Here is a 16,483-nt window from a genome sequence, read left to right as displayed (position 1 = left end):
TTAGGAGGGGTAGACTCCTGGGGGGTAACTGACTCGGAGGGCACAGACTTGGAAAGTTCTGACACAAGAGGAGAGGGTACAGTATGCTGGGGGGACACAGAGACAGATACAGAAGGAATACTTACAGACACAGGAGGGGTGGCCACAGGAACTGGGAAGGGATCCTGAGCAGGACCAGGGGAGTCGGTCACCGCAGAGGAGGATGGTACACCGGGGGCCTCACCCTCCATCCTGTCCAGCCTTGACATGTCATCAATTACCTCTTTCTCCATATTGTGCTAGGCTTCAGGACATCTGCTGTAGGGGTGGCCAAGGCGCAGGCACAGGTTGCACCTGATCATCTCGGTGCAGTCCTTAGCCATATGACCCTGACCCCGACACACTGAACATATCAAGGCTGAACAGGAAGAGCTCAAATGCCCTTTTCTCCACAGCGGTGACACAGCTTCGGCTGACCAGGGTAGAAAATAGTCATCCTATCCCTCCCTATAAAAGCTGAGGAGGGCAGGTGACGGACAGCATTCCCATCCCTGGCCAACCTGTTACTGACCAACCCCCAGTCCAGATGTTACGCTCATCAAGGATTTTGCTGGGCTTAGTCAAAACCTCACCATAGTACCTTAACCAGACCTCTAGTTCCCGAGCAGGAACACTCTCATTAGTGAGTATGATGGTTATCCTTTTCACCGTTGACCTTTGCGAAACCGCAACTGGGGCCAGACCTTCCCATTCAGGTCTTGACCTGCACCGAGCCTCATATCGCTCCCAGAACAGGTCAAGACCATCTGGCCTGGTGAAGCTAATGGTATAATCCCGTGTCCCAGCTACATGTATTAGAGCATACAGGTCGTTTGCCCCAAAACCCATCTGCAAAATCAAATCCACCACCGCACGCCATGCTGGAGGGATTGCACCACCTTCCTATTTGAGAATTACCACATTTCTTCTCGGACCCCCAGCAGAAGCCACAGACCCAAGACCAGATCCCGGGGTGCCCAAAGTGGTAGGCTGCAGGGGGAAACCCTGCTTGGGAGTGGAGCTACGAGGAGCAGAGCGTACCACCTGAGCAAATGTAGGTTTATCAGGGCCAAGGCCCCACACTGATGTCACATTAGTCTGTACATTACTATTATTATTAACTGCTGGAACGGAGTTGGTAGGACTGTCCATCACACTTGAACTAGGACCATTGTTCATCACGCTTGTACTGGGATGATTTTTATCAGTCACACAAACATTCACATTCCCATCAGGAATAGTCACAGTTTCTGCTGCAATACCAGCTGTCTCCTGAAGCTGTGCTGTAGAGTCTTCTGCAGCTGTGGGGCAAACAGCTTTAGACTCAGCTAAAGGGGGGTTAATAGGTTCTGCTGAATCTTGCAGTTCCTCTGCAGGAATAGCATTTTTTAAATGCAAACTTTGCTGTACTGTAGCATCAGCAGGTACAGCATTGCTACACATGGTATTAGCAGCCTGATTGTCACTGGGCACATTGTCTGTATCAGTCACAGTGTTGAATGGCACAAAAATAGTTTTATCCACAATATGGGACTTGACAGGCTTTACCTTGTCAGGCACATTATCTGTTATGTCCTCATCATTAAACGCCAGCTGATCCCCCCTGCATAGGAGATTCCATTACCTGGATGGCCCTGAGCATGCCTCCTGAGTCCTGGGAAGGCATGGGGCTGCTTACCTCTCCCTGAGGGGGCAGGGGGTCTGAACTGGGGGTCTCCTCTTCCACCTCCATTTTTGTCATCCTCGCAAACCTTTTATCATTGCAAAACTTTTCCTTAAATGGCCCATCTCTGCCTTCCATCATGGACACAATGGTTTCTTGGTGTTCCACCCGGACCTTGGCCAATTGGATCTCCGGATCCATGGACCCACGTCTCTGGCTATGCAAGCCCTCATGCTGCCTTCTCAAGCGCTTCAGCTCCGCTCTGAGCTTGTAGAGCTTGTCTCTCTCCTTATTCAGGACACCACTTGCTCCTGGATGGCCCCGGAACCTTCATCCTCACCAGGGGTAGAGAGATCCCCAGCCATGGTTTGTACAGCGGCAGGTATGTTACCTGATGGCCCAGGAGATGGCTGAGAGCTTCCAGCAGGAGAGGCCCCGCTGGCCTCCATGGCCTCCCCAGAAAGGAGCCAGGAGAGCTGGGAGAGATTTCACCACCACTCCCCTCTCACACGGATCACCTGGAGGAGCTCCAGAGAGACCTTCCTCCTGACACAACTGTGCTCCAATGATGGGTGGGGCACTATTCCTCCCACTGACACCAACAAAGAGGCGCTATTGCTTCCGCTGACACCAACAAAGAGGCGCTATTCCTTCCGCTGACACCAACAAAGAGGCGCTATTCCTTCCACTGACACCAACAAAGAGGCGCTATTCCTTCCACTGACACCAACAAAGAGGCGCTATTCCTCCCACTGACACCAACAAAGAGGTGCTATTGCTTCTGCTGACACCAACAAAGAGGCGCTATTCCTTCCACTGACACCAACAAAGAGGCGCTATTCCTTCCACTGACACCAACAAAGAGGCGCTATTCCTTCCACTGACACCAACAAAGAGGCGCTATTCCTTCCACTGACACCAACAAAGAGGCACTATTCCTCCCACTGACACCATCAATAAAAGGTACCATTCCTTCCAAAGACATCAACAGTAAGACGTAAGTTCTCCCACTGACACCAATTGTGAGGCACTATTCCTAACACTGACACCAATAATGGGGCACTATTCCTTTCATTGATGGATAACAATGTGGAAATATTCCTTCCACTGACACCAACAATGCCGAAATATTCCTCAGACTAAAACCAGTGATAGGGCACTATTCTTCCCACTGATATAAGGAAGGGGCACTATACCTCCCACTAATATCAATGATAGGGCACTATTCCTCCCACTGATACAAATAATGGGGCATTATTCTTCCCTCTGACACCAATGATGGGACACTATTCCTTTCATTGATGGATAACAATGCGGAAATATTTCTCCCACTGACACCAACGATGCAGAAATATTCCTCCCACTGACACTAATGATGGGGCACTATTCCTCCCACTAAAACCAATGATAGGGCATTATTCTTCCCACTGACAATAATGATGGGGCACTATACCTCCCACTAATACCAATGATGGGTCACTACTTCACCCACTAAAACCAATGATAGGGCACTATTCTTCCCACTGATATAAGGAAGGGGCACTATACCTCCCAATAATACCAATGATAGGGCACTATTCCTCCCACTGATACCAATAATGGGGCATTATTCTTCCCTCTGACACCAATGATGGGACACTATTCCTTTCATTGATGGATAACAATGCAGAAATATTTCTCCCACTGACACCAACGATGCAGAAATATTCCTCCCACTGACACTAATGATGGGGCACTATTCCTCCCACTGATACCAATGATGGGGCACTATTCCTCCCACTGATACCAATTATGGGGCACTATTCCTTCCACTGATACTAATGATGAGGCACTATTCCTTCCACTGATAACAATGATGGGGCACCATTCCTTCCACTGATACAAATGACGAGGCACTATTCCTTCCACTGATACCAATGATGGGGCACTATTCCTCCCACTGATACCAATAATGGGGTACTATTCCTGACACTTACATCAACAATGGAACACTATTCCTTCGAGTACCAATAATTGGTCACTATTCCTCCTCCTACTGACCACAGGCACTATGTAATATTTTTACTCCCACTGACCACCAAGCATGAGACATTGTTTACTCCCACTGATGGGGGGACATTTACTACTCCCCAGGGGCCATAGTCCTAAAATTTGAAGCCCAGTAAACTGGCCCTTTATTTAGAAAGTTTGGAGACCCCTGATGAAGATGAAGTGAAGAAGATACAAACCTGCTGATACGATCTTTGTAATATACATTACTGATGTAGGTTTCCTTTCCGGCAACGCATGGACTTTTGTAAAGCTCTTTGTGATATCTACAAGCCATTTTGGTGTCTTTTCCTTGATTCTTCGAACAACGCACATTAAATATCAGAGCGGGGAAGTACAGGTGAAAGGTGGGGCCTCACGGGAAACTTATATCTGCCTCTGGCAGCCCATCATCCGCTGCTCTAATGAATCGCTATAAATTGTTAAATAAGACCGCTCTGGTAACACATACGCTGCGTGGATCCTGCCTGCCTGAGTTGGTTAGAGCGTTATGTTTCCCCGGTGCGCCGTAACGTGGTTTATTACGTGCAGCGAAGCCAACGCGCCCTTCTGCGCACACGCTGAGTATGGGATATGAGACAACATAAAACACATTTAACAACTAAATCAAAGTATAGATAAGCCGGTAGGTTAGTGCTGATTTCCACCCCAGGAACGTCGGATCAGCATCTCTCCTTTTAGAAATCCCATAATAAGCAGGTCTCACATTTTTGTTTCCTGTACAATCTGCAAGTCTGGACTAAAAACTATGAGAAATAAAAAAATATGTGCCTCTGGCCATCGCTGATAAAAATGATTTTGTCGTACAGGTAAAAGGTTGTTAGCCAACTAGGGGAGCTACAATCATATCAGTTTCTACAGACTGTGCAGCCTCATAGGGGACGTTTGGGACTGGGGGGCCCATTTATTCTAGATGTAGGACAGGCAGGTACCACTGCCTGTCCTACACTTTTTTTTTTTTTTTTTTTGGGGGGGGGGGGGGGTACAAGTAGCTGGTCTTGTCTAGAGCGCAAAATAGTCTAGCACCAGTCCTGGGTGCCAGGACCACTTCCATTGTCTTGTATGGGCCCATGGGGTGGACTGACCATTGAGCCACTCGGGCACTGCCCCTGAGCCCTGGGCCACTAGGGGGCCCCATCAGGGTTGCCAGGCTCAGTAAAACCAGGGACAGTATGTAAAAATCTGTGTTTTTTTACATCTGCCTCTGAAATGTCCCTTACCTACATCATTTTGGTCTAAAAATCCTGAGATTATAGCTGCCCCACCTCTCCAGTACCTTCTCAGCCAATAGAAATATGTCTGTGTATACTGTGTATACATGTATTTGTATACTGTGTGATTGTATACTGTGTGTGTGTATACTGTGTGATTGTATACTGTGTGTATACTGTGTGGCCCCAAAAATCTCTGATTTCCTGGGGGCCCCATAATCTCCTATTGCCCGGGGGCCCCATGAGTTGTCAGTCCGTCCCTGATGGGCCCATTCATACAAGTGGAGAGAGATGGATTTTATAACCCATGCACATTGTGTTTGCGAACAGCAGCAGCGCTGTTCCTTGGACAAATCAATGGGCGACACCACCACTGTTTGCATGCACAGGCTCTGAAGGGGACGGCACTGCAATGTCATTGGCTGCATGCAATCTGAATATCTCCTAAATTGTGCAAGTTTAGGAGATATTTACAGTACCTACAGGTAAGCCTTATTATAGGCTTACCTGTAGGTACAAGTGGTAGTACAGAGTTTACTACCACTTTAAGCTGCAGCCATGCCAAATTGAAAACACGGACTAAATACACAGTTGAATTTAAAGTGGGCTAATATACTTGCGGAAGGATTTTATAACTCTGTGCAGCCAGTTCTGAGATCCGGCCAACCTGGTCAGACAGCACAGCCAGATCCATAACCAGTGGCGGCTGGTGCTTAATATGTTTGGGGAAGCAAAAAAAAAACCTGCCCCCCGCTCACTCGCACCACCACCGCTTTGCGGCGGCCTTACCTTAGGAGATGTCTAGCAGGCTCTCTAGCAGTGTGGCTGCTTCAGTGCACCATGGCAAGGTGGAGGCTGTTGTGGGACCCAAGGCAGGAGCGTCTTGGTACTCAGACCACTGTGGCCTATACACGCTCCTCTCCTAGCCCGGGCTTCTGACTGGGAGGACCCTCTCGAACGGGCGTTGCTTCTCCTCCAGGCCCGCTTCCTGATTGGCCGGGAAGAGAAGCAGAAAGACATTAGCGAATATTAATTCACTAATATCACACAAGTGGGTGGGTTCGGATGTGCAGTACTCTGCGCCCCAAGCCCACCATTTTTTTTAAGCCAATTATAGCCTTGAACTCTAATCACGTGCTTAAAAAAAAAAACATTGGAATCAATGCATCCGGTGCCCTGCATGTAGATTAGGGGCCAGGCGCATGGATTAGGGGGGCCGCCACTTGTCTGTGACCTCCATTGCAGCATGGGAGTTTGTTTTAAAACACCCTTCCCTTTATTGTCCAATCAAAAGGCTTCAAACTGTGAGGCTGCATGGCAATTTTCAAGATGGGTTTCCTAATGGTGACAACTGTGGACCATACTTGTATATTGGTGTTAAAAATTAGGATGACCAGACATCTCTGGGTTTTTAAGGACAGTCCCAATTTTAGAGGTCTTGCAATGGAAAAAAAAGTCCCCAATTTCATCAGTGTAAAAGGACGTATCCCCCCATGTGTCTGCTCCTGGCTGGTTCCAGGGTTATTGATGATGTCACATGTCAATATTAAGTGGTCTTCCCAGTCCCTCCCCTCTCAGCTTGTGCAGAATTCTTTGGAGGTGAAGATGTGGATCATTTGCCGCCTTGCTCCTGCTTGTGACAGTGACCTCCAGAGCATAGTAGGTTCGGGTGTTACTAAACCATACCCCCTCAAGCCTCTCCCACAATTTGGCCACACCCAATATTTGGTGTGATATGATTTGTATACCACTATTATCCCCACTGCCTGCTCTGCTCCTGTTCCACCCCCAATAAAAGTGTGCCTGATCAGTTGGGTGTCCCCAGATTTCAATTTTGAGACAGGGTGCTCAACTGGGGGACATGAATAAAGTGTGGTCACCTATAACAGGAAGTGCCTAAACAAGGACCTTCATGGCAGGATCTCCAAAGATTTTTTTAGTGAAACCTGCAGATTTAAAAACATTAAAAATTACTTTGGAATTACATGATCACGTTGAACCGTGTATAAGGTTTGAATGATTGGGTTTACATCTCCTTTAACTCTAACAGAGAAAGAGGTGTCATCCTACTGGCTGTGCTGTCTAGTAGAGGTTTATATCATACTGGATTCCAGGACACCGTTAACCATGTCCATATTTCATCTGCATTTTGTCCATCCACTTTTCAGGTGGGAGCACCCAAACTGCACCCACAGATTGGTCCTGCCCAGACCTTGCCTCTAAATATGCATGGACCACCCATTACGCCCGCTTTATGGATTGGTCCTGCCCAGACCTCGCTCCTAAATATGCATGGACCACCCATCACACCCACTTTATGGATTGGTCCTGCCTAGACCTCGCCTCTAAATATGCATGTATCACCCATCATGATCACTTTACGGGTTAGTACTGCCCAGACCTCACCTCTAAACATGCATAGATCGCCCATCCCACCCACTTTATGGGTTGGTCTTGCCCAGACCTTATCTCTAAATATGCATGGACTGCCCATCACGCCCCCTTCTTGGGTTGGTCGTCCCCAGACCTCACCTCTAAATATGCATGGACTGCCCATCACACCCACTTTATGGTTTGGTCCTGCCCACACCTCATCTCTAAATACGCATGGCCCACACATTACGCCCACTTTATGGATTGGTCCTGCCCAGACCTCGCCTCCAAATATGCATCATGGAGCACCCATCACGCTCACTTTATGGGTTGATACTTCGAATACCTTGTCTCTAAATACCCATGGACCACCCATCACGCTCAATTTATGGGTTGGTTTAATACTGCCCAGACCTCACCTCTAAATATATAGTGACAACCCATCAAGCTCAATTTATGGGTTGGTACTGCCCAGACCACACCTTTAAATATGCATGGCCTGCCCATCATGCCCACTTTATGGATTGGTCCTGTCCAGACCTCACTTTTAACATGGACCACACATCATGTCCACTTTATGGGTTGGTCTTGCCCAGACCTCATTTCTAAATACCCATGGACCACACATCATGTCCACTTTATGGGTTGGTCCTGCCAAAAACTCACTCTAAATATGTATGGATCGCCCATCACACCCACTTTATGGATTGGTCCTGTCCAGACCTTACCTCTAAATATCCATGGACCACACATCATGTCCACTTTATAGGTTTGTCTTGCCCAGACCTCACCTCTAAATATGCATGGACCGCCCTTCATGCCCCCTTTATGGATTGGTTCTTTCCAGACCTCACCTCTAAATATCCATGGACCACACATCATGCCCACTATATGGGTTGGTCTTGCCCAGACCTCACCTCTAAATATGCATGGACCACACATCATGCCCACTTTGTGGGTTATTCTTGCCCAGACCTCACCTCTAAATACGAGGTGGTATCAAACGGTTTTGAGATTAGCTCTTGTTTGTACTTTATTTAGCTAGGTGTACACATAGTCCCCTTGCACAGCAATACAGCACTCCCAGCGTCTCTGCCACTCCTGGAATGTGTCCTGGAAGCCTTCTTTTCGAAGTGTGTCAAGCACCTTCTGCGATTCACTCTGGATCTCTGCAATGGTGTTAAAATGGTGACCTTTGAGCTGGATCTTCATTTTCGGGAAGAGGGCGACGTCCGCAGGAGCCAAATCTGGTGAGTATGGTGGAAATGAAATCATGTTGTTTCTGGCAAAAAACTCACGTTTGTTCTAACTTGCTCATGATGAAATAGCAGACGTAGGAAGGTACGTGGTCAGAATAGCACCAGTTGCACAGCTCCTGATGTACACAGGGTGATGTCTTTTTGCACACCGACTTAATCAGTGCTCCTTGTGACTGTGCGTGCAGCCTTGTGCTGCCATCTGTTGTTGTTACAAAACTAGTCTCAAAACTTTTTGATACCACCTTGTATGCATAGATTGCCCATTACACCCACTTTATGGGTTGGTCCTGCTCAAACCCCACTTCTAAATATGCATGGACCACACATCATGCCCAATTTATGAGTTGGTCTAGCTCAGACCTTACTTCTAAATATGCATAGAACACCCATCATGCCCATTTTATGAGTTGGTCCTGCCCAGACCTCACCTCTTAATATTCATGGACCGCCCTTTACGTCCACTTTATGGGTTGGCCCTGACCAAATCTCACCTCTAGATATCCATGGACCACATATCATGCCCACTTTATGGGTTGGACTGCCAACTTGTAGCCCTTTTCCGCTCCAATGAATTCCTTTATAGAGTTGCAGTGAATGTGCAGTAACATAAATAAGATTGGTACTGTGATCCCAGGACAAGGCCCTGGACACAGCATTGGCAGGACTAAGGACCAAGATGTAGGACTGTCCTGGCAAATCTAGTACAGTTGGTATATGATTCGCAAAAGCAACTAGACAGACTTGATAAAACCAATGATTTGATGAAAAATGGTGAATGTGTTTGATGCAGGAGATTATACCATTGTGCATATTATACATTATTATTGAGTCCTGAAAAAGGAAATCCAGATGTTGGATGAACGGCGGTAAATGTGGCTTGATCTGGAGAGCATGTGGTTGGCGAATGTGTTTTTATAAATTGCATAGTACAGGGAAAGTTTCTATAGCACCTTGGGAGCCTGGTTTAGACCTGACATGCTGAGGATTAGATGTGGCCACACACCGGAGGGAGCATTCAAATTTACACACATGCTTCTGGCAGTTAGAGACCAATATAAGTAATATCATTACATGTTGTTTCCTGCAGAGGATTGCAGTTTTTCTAAGCTGTTAATAAAAATGTTATATCTATTAACATTCAAATTGTGCTTAATAGACTTCCTACACACTGAATTCTAGGTGGAGCGCCCCATCCTAACCCCCAGGGCTGTATTACTATACTCACATCCAATAATTGCAATGTTATGTTTATGTTCAATCCTCTACTGACACATACAGCTACTAATTACAATGCTTCATGGACACAATGATTCTGTAATCCTTTCTTAAAGTTGAACTTTAATCTGAATATATTTTGCCTCCCCTGTTCCCTTGCTCTCCTCTTCTTCCATTTTCATTACACAGCTTATTTTATACCCAGTGATGTCATCACTGAGTCTCTGTGCTTCTCTATACAATGCAGGCAGACCATGGCTGGTGGGAAGGGCTGGCTGGGTTCTGCACATAGCTTCCAGCACCCTGCCTCAAAACATGTAAGAGCCCTCGGCTCTGATGCAAGCCAATGGACTGGATCCTGGGAGGACTTATGTAAATATCTAAATGTCTTGATGGGTGGATGACCCATAATGGGCCACTGGTGAGGACAATGATGGGGACCCTGATGTTGGACAGACTCTGATGGACTCCCTGATGTAAGGGGGACTTTGATGTAACCCTGATGTAATGGGGGGCTTATGTAAAAGAGAATCTATTAGGGACCCTGATGTAAAAGAAAAACTAATAGGGAACCTTATGTAATGGGGCCCCTGAGGTAAAAGAGAATTTAATGGGGACCCTGATGTTATGGAGGCACTGATGTAAAAGAGAATCTAATGGGGACCCTGATGTTATGGGGGCACTGATGTAAAAGAGAATCTAAAGGGGACCCTGATGTTATGGGGGCTCTGATGTAAAAGAGAATCCAATGGGGACCCTGTTGTAACGGGGGCCCCTGATGTAAAAGAAAATCTACAAGGGACCCTGATGTAAAAAAGAATCAAATAGGGGCCCCTGATGTAAAAGAGAATCTAATGGGGACCCTGATGTAAAGTAGAATCGAATGGGGAACCTGATATAATGGGGGCTCCTGATGAAAAACAGAATCTAATGGGGACCCTGATGTAAAATAAAATATAATGGGGAACCTGATGTAAATGGTGCCCCTGATGTAAAAAGGAACTAATGGGGACCCTGATGTAATGGGGGCCCCTGATATAAAAGAGAATACAGTGGGGACCCTGATGTAAAAGAAAATCTAATGGGGAACCTCATGTAATGGGAGGCCCTCATGTAAAAGAGAATCAAATGGGGACCCTGAAGTAAAAGTAAAACTAATAGGCAACCTGATGCAATGGGGGCCCCGGAGGTAGAAGAGAATCTAATGGGGACCCTGATGTTATGGGGGCCCCGATGTAAAAGAGAATCTAATAGGGACCCTGATGTAAAAGAGAATCTAATGGGGACCCTATTGTAATGGGGGCCCCTGATGTAAAAGAAAATCTACTAGGGACTCTGATGCAAAAAAGAATCGAATGGGGCCCCTGATGTAAAAGAGAATTTAATGGGGACTCTGATGTAAAATAAAATCTAATGGGGAACCTGATGTAATGGGGGCCCCTGATGTAAAAGAGAATCTAATGGGGACCCTGATGTAATGGGGCCCCCTGATGTAAAAGAGAATCTACTGGGGACCCTGATGTAAAAGAAAAACTAATAGGCAACCTGATGCAATGGGGGCCCCTGCGGTAAAAGAGAATCTAATGGGGACCTTGATGTTATGGGGGCCCTGATGTAAAAGAGAATATAATGGGGACCCTGATGTTATGGGGGGCCCTGATGTAAAAGAGAATCTAATAGGGACCCTGATGTAAAAGAGAATCCAGTGGGGGCCCCTGATGTAAGGGGAACTCTGATGTAAAAGAGAATCTAATGGGGACCCTGATAAAAAAGAAAATCTAATAGGGACCCTGATGTAAAAAAGAATCTAATGGAAAACCTAATGTAATGGGGGGCCCTGATGTAAAAGAGAATCTAATAGGGACCCTGATATCAAAAAAATAATCCAGTGGGGGGCGCCCCTGATGTAAGGGGAACTCTGATGTAAAAGAGAATCTAATGGGGACCCTAATGTAAAAGAAAATCTCATAGGGACCCTGATGTAAAAAATAAACTAATGGGGAGCCTGATGTAATGGGGGCCCCTGATGTAAAAGAGAATCCAATGGGGACCCTGATGTAATGGGGCCCCTGATGTAAAAGATAATCTAATGGGGACCCTGATGTTATGGGGGGCCTTTTGTAAAAGAGAATCTAATAGAGACCGTGATGTAAAAGAAAAACTAATAGGGACTCTGATGTTATTGGGGCCCTGCTGTAAAAGAGAATCTAAAGGGGACCCTGAATTTATGGGGGCTCTGATGTAAAAGAGAATGTAATGGGGACCCTGATGTAAAATAGAATCCAGTGGGGGCCCCTGATGTAAGGGGAACTCTGATGTAAAAGAGAATGTAATGGGGACCCTATTGTAATGGGGGTCCCTGATGTAAAAGAAAATCTACTAGGGACCCCGATGTAAAAAAGAATAGATTGGGGGCCCCTGATGTAAAACAGAATCTAATGAGGACCCTGATGTAAAATAAAATAAAATGGGGAACCATAAACACTACAAGGCCTATGATGAAAGATACACCATTCCTACCGTGAAACAAAGAGGTTGATCGATGATGTTTTGAGGATGTGTGAGCTACAAAGGCACAGGAAGATGAATGCAGTATGTTATCAAAAAATACTGGAGAAATATTTGCAAGCGGTCTTGCTTACACACTATCACACCAAAGTCCGACCGCCCAGAACGCGGTGACGTAGAACACATACGACGAGACTAGGAAAAGGAAGTTCAATAGCCAGTAGCCAATAGCTTCAGTCTCGTACTTGCTTCAGGGCATGCGTCGTTTTTGGTCCGTCGGAACAGCATACAGACGAGCGGTTTTCCCGATAGGAATTGGTTCCGTCAGAAATATTTAGAACATGTTCCATTTGTAGGTCCGTCAGAATTTTCGAAAAAAAAAGTCCAATGAGGCCCACACACGATCGGAATAGATGATGAAAAGCTTCCGTCTGACTTTTTCTGTTGGACATTCCACTTGTGTGTACGCGGCATTATTGTGACCCTGATGTAAAAGAGAATCCAATGAGGACCCTGATGTAATGGGGAACTCTGTTGGGGATTCTGATGTAAATAGGACTTTGATGAGGACTCTATTGTAAAGAGGACTCTTATGCGGGCCCTGATGTAAAAATGAATGTAATGGAGATTCTGATTTAATGGGGGCTCTAATGGGGATTTTTTTCAGCCCACAAAATTTGGAGAGTCCTGGGCTAGATGATGCTGGATGTCCTCCACCCAGAAAATGAAGCGAGCTCTATTTGACTTGCTGCAGCTTCTAATGCATATTAGGAGAAGCTCACAGTGTGCAGTGATATCAGAGTAAGACATTTCAGTGGAGTAGAGGAGCCTGTACAACTGTACAAGAGAGGGAGAAGGGATAAAAGTGGATACAAATGAGTATTTTTCTCTATAAGGACTCTTTCACACAGGGCTTTAACTGCCCCCCAGCAGCCCACCCAAATTCCAACATTACAGACTGACGGGGCTCTACACATGCTAAACAAACTGGCTTATCACCCACAAGCAAGGCAGGACAAGATACTAGTGTCATATACGTGGTTCGGATCAAGCAGAGGGGGGGCCTTCTCTTGCACCTGGTAGTGGTGACAGGGAATGTGAGATTTGTATAAGGGCCAATTTTGCAGGGATCACCAGCCGTTGGGTGTGAGGGACAGATGACTGTGGACCATAGGCGTGTGCAGGGGGTGTGACAGGTGTGCCTGGGCCAACTCTAATCACCCCTGTGCGGTGTAGATTCCCAATGCTGCCCAGGCAGCATTTACCAGCCAGTTCCTTTTCTGAATGAGCACAGTGCATGATTGATACAGATCACTCACTATGTTCATTCTTAAATGAAGCCTAGTAAATTGTGTTTACTAGGCTTCAGTTTGTGAATGAACAGGAAGCCGCTCAGTACAGAGCATTAATTTCCATTTATTCACTGTCCAGTGCAGCTGACGCTGCAGAGAAAGGGGTTGGGGAATCTCTGTCCTCAGCCCCTTTCTCTGTCATAAAAGTGAGACATCAGGGGTCTGTTTAGACTCCTGATATTTCACCAAAGCCCCCAGTGGGACTCCTAAAAGTCCCACTGAGGGCTTTGTAATAAAAAAATACTGTAAATAAATAATAAAAATAAAGAACTGCTGACACTGCCCACTGCCCAACTGACATCAATCTCTGCCCTACTGACACCATCTACTGCCCTACTGACACTGTCCATGTTTTTATACACTTTAAAATGTATGTTTACATTTATAAGTGTGCGTCTGTGTATAAATATATGCACACACGCAGGCACGTGTATTTGAGCTTTGGGGTGCACACACCATAATGCAATAGTCTGCGCACTCCAATTGTCAGGTCACCTGAGGCTAGGTGACAGATGTACACCGCTGGCGTTAGGAGCGAACTGATAAGGTTGTTGACCCTTTGGCTGACTGCTGCGGATGGAGCCCTGGGTGGTTTAGGAAAGCAGCTCCACCTGAACACCAAAACGGACCAAACAGGGAGCTAGAGCGTGAGATTCCCCAGGGCGTGGTGAGGATGGATTTGGCTGCAGCTGAATCTTGGTCACGGCCCCCGGGGGTCCCTCAGCTCATGCTCATGGACTGGCTCTGGTGGACAGAGCAGAAGCAGCAGTACAGGGTTAAACACACCAAGGTCGGGGTCACTAGCAGACAGGAATGTTCAGAAGGACACGCCAAGGTTGGTAGACGGAAGTCAGAAACAAACATACAGCAGGACGCCACACAGAGGCCTAAACACAACTGTTGCTTGGGCAAGGCTGGCTTGCAGTGTGCGGGGTAAAATAGTGTTTCCTGTTAGAGGCTGGTGTGGAGCCATGCTGAGAGAAGATTACTTAAACACACAGGTGTGAGAGTATGGCCCCTAAGCTGATACACAGACCAGAGAGGTATACAGGCAGACAGGACATGAAACATTACTGCAGATTCATGACAGTACCCCCCTCATATGAGGCCTCCCCCTCTATTGCTTGGGCCCAGGCTTGAAGGAGAACCTCAAATGAAACCTCCTCAGAAGACGAGGTGCAAAGACATCAGATACAGGCAGGGCCGGTACAAGGGGTGGGCAGAAGGGACGGATCAATTTATTGTAGGAAGGGGGGCACAGTCAGTGGCGTTGTTAGGGGGGTGCAGTCCGCACCCGGGTTACACCCACTAGAGCAGGGGTCTCAAACTCAAATTGCCTGAGGGCCACATGACAAGTTTTCATATCCCATGGGGGGCCGCATGCAAACTTTTAAAACTTCAAAAGCAATGAACTATACCAGCAATAATATACTATACTATACCCAGCACTGGTGTCAGCAAACGCATTATACCCAGTACTGGTGTCCGTAAGCGCATTATTAACCCAGCATTGGTGTCAGCAAACGCATTATTAACTACCCAGCATTACCCCTCCCACACTGCACAAATAGCCACACACTGCACAAATAGCCCCACACTCCATAAAATACCCCCCACACTCCATAAAATACCCCCCACACTCCATAAAATACCCCCACACTACACAATTACCCCCCACACTGCACAATCACCCTCCACACTGCATAAAATACCCCCCACACTGCACAAATTTCTACCCCAGTCACCCCACTAAGGACTTTGCCTCAGTGTGATGGCTCACTCACCTCTCCTGGCAGTCAGGATCATCTGCCTCCCAAATCCTCTCCTCCTGGCTTCCATACAGGCCTAGTGACAGGGGACCCAGAGAACACAATCTCCCGCCCTGAGGTGGCAGCAGGACCCTGGTTTGGAGCTCTGGTCGATCGTCAATGCCTAGGTGGGCGGATCGATGAGCGGATCCTTCCTCCGCTCCATTCTCAGCTCTGTTCTCTCTCTGGGCTGCAGCAGCGTGCAGCGGAGAGGACAGAAGAGATGGAGAGGTAAAGCCGATGGCCGATATATGATGACGATTTTTGTGGCCGATATTTTAGGCCGATTTGAAAAAAAAAAACCTCACCCACTCCACTCCTCCCTGCTTGCTCCTGTCACTCTACCAAACACTTGATGTCCTCAGTACAGATGGCACTGGTTGGCTTAGGCAGGTGGCACTGGCAGGTGGCACTGTCTGTCACTGGCAGGTGGCACTGGCAGGTGGCACGTTGCACTGTTTGGAGGGTGCACTGATTGGCACTGACAGATGGCACTGGCAGGTGGCACTTATTGGCAGTGGCACTGGTTGGCACTGGAAGGTGGCACTGGCAGGCATTGGCAAGTGGCACTGGTTTGAAACTGGCAGGTGGCACTGGTTTGGAACTGGCAGGTGGCACTATTGGCACTGACAGGTGGCACTGATTGGCGTGGCACTGGCAGGTGGCACTGATTGGCGTGGCACTGGCAGGTGGCACTGATTGGCGTGGCACTGGCAGGTGGTGGCAGGTGGCACTGGCAAGCACTGGTTGGCACTGGCAGGTGGCACTGATTGGCGTGGCACTTGCAGGTGGCGGAAGGTGGCACTGGCAGGTGGCTTTGATTGGCAGGGGCACTGGTTGGCGGTGGCACTGGCAGGCACTGGTTGGTGGTGGCACTGATTGGCGGTGGCAGGTGGCACTGGCAGGTGGTACTGGTTGGAGGTGGCAGGTGGCAATGGCAGACTGGTTGGCACTGGCAGGTGGCACTGATTGGCAGTGGCACTGGCAGCTGGCACTGACAGATGGCACTGACAGATGGCACTGATTG

This window comes from Aquarana catesbeiana, linkage group LG04 (genome assembly GCF_042186555.1).
Source record: "Aquarana catesbeiana isolate 2022-GZ linkage group LG04, ASM4218655v1, whole genome shotgun sequence".
Taxonomy (NCBI): Eukaryota; Metazoa; Chordata; class Amphibia; order Anura; family Ranidae; genus Aquarana; species Aquarana catesbeiana.
Note: the sequence above shows the minus strand (reverse complement) of the source record.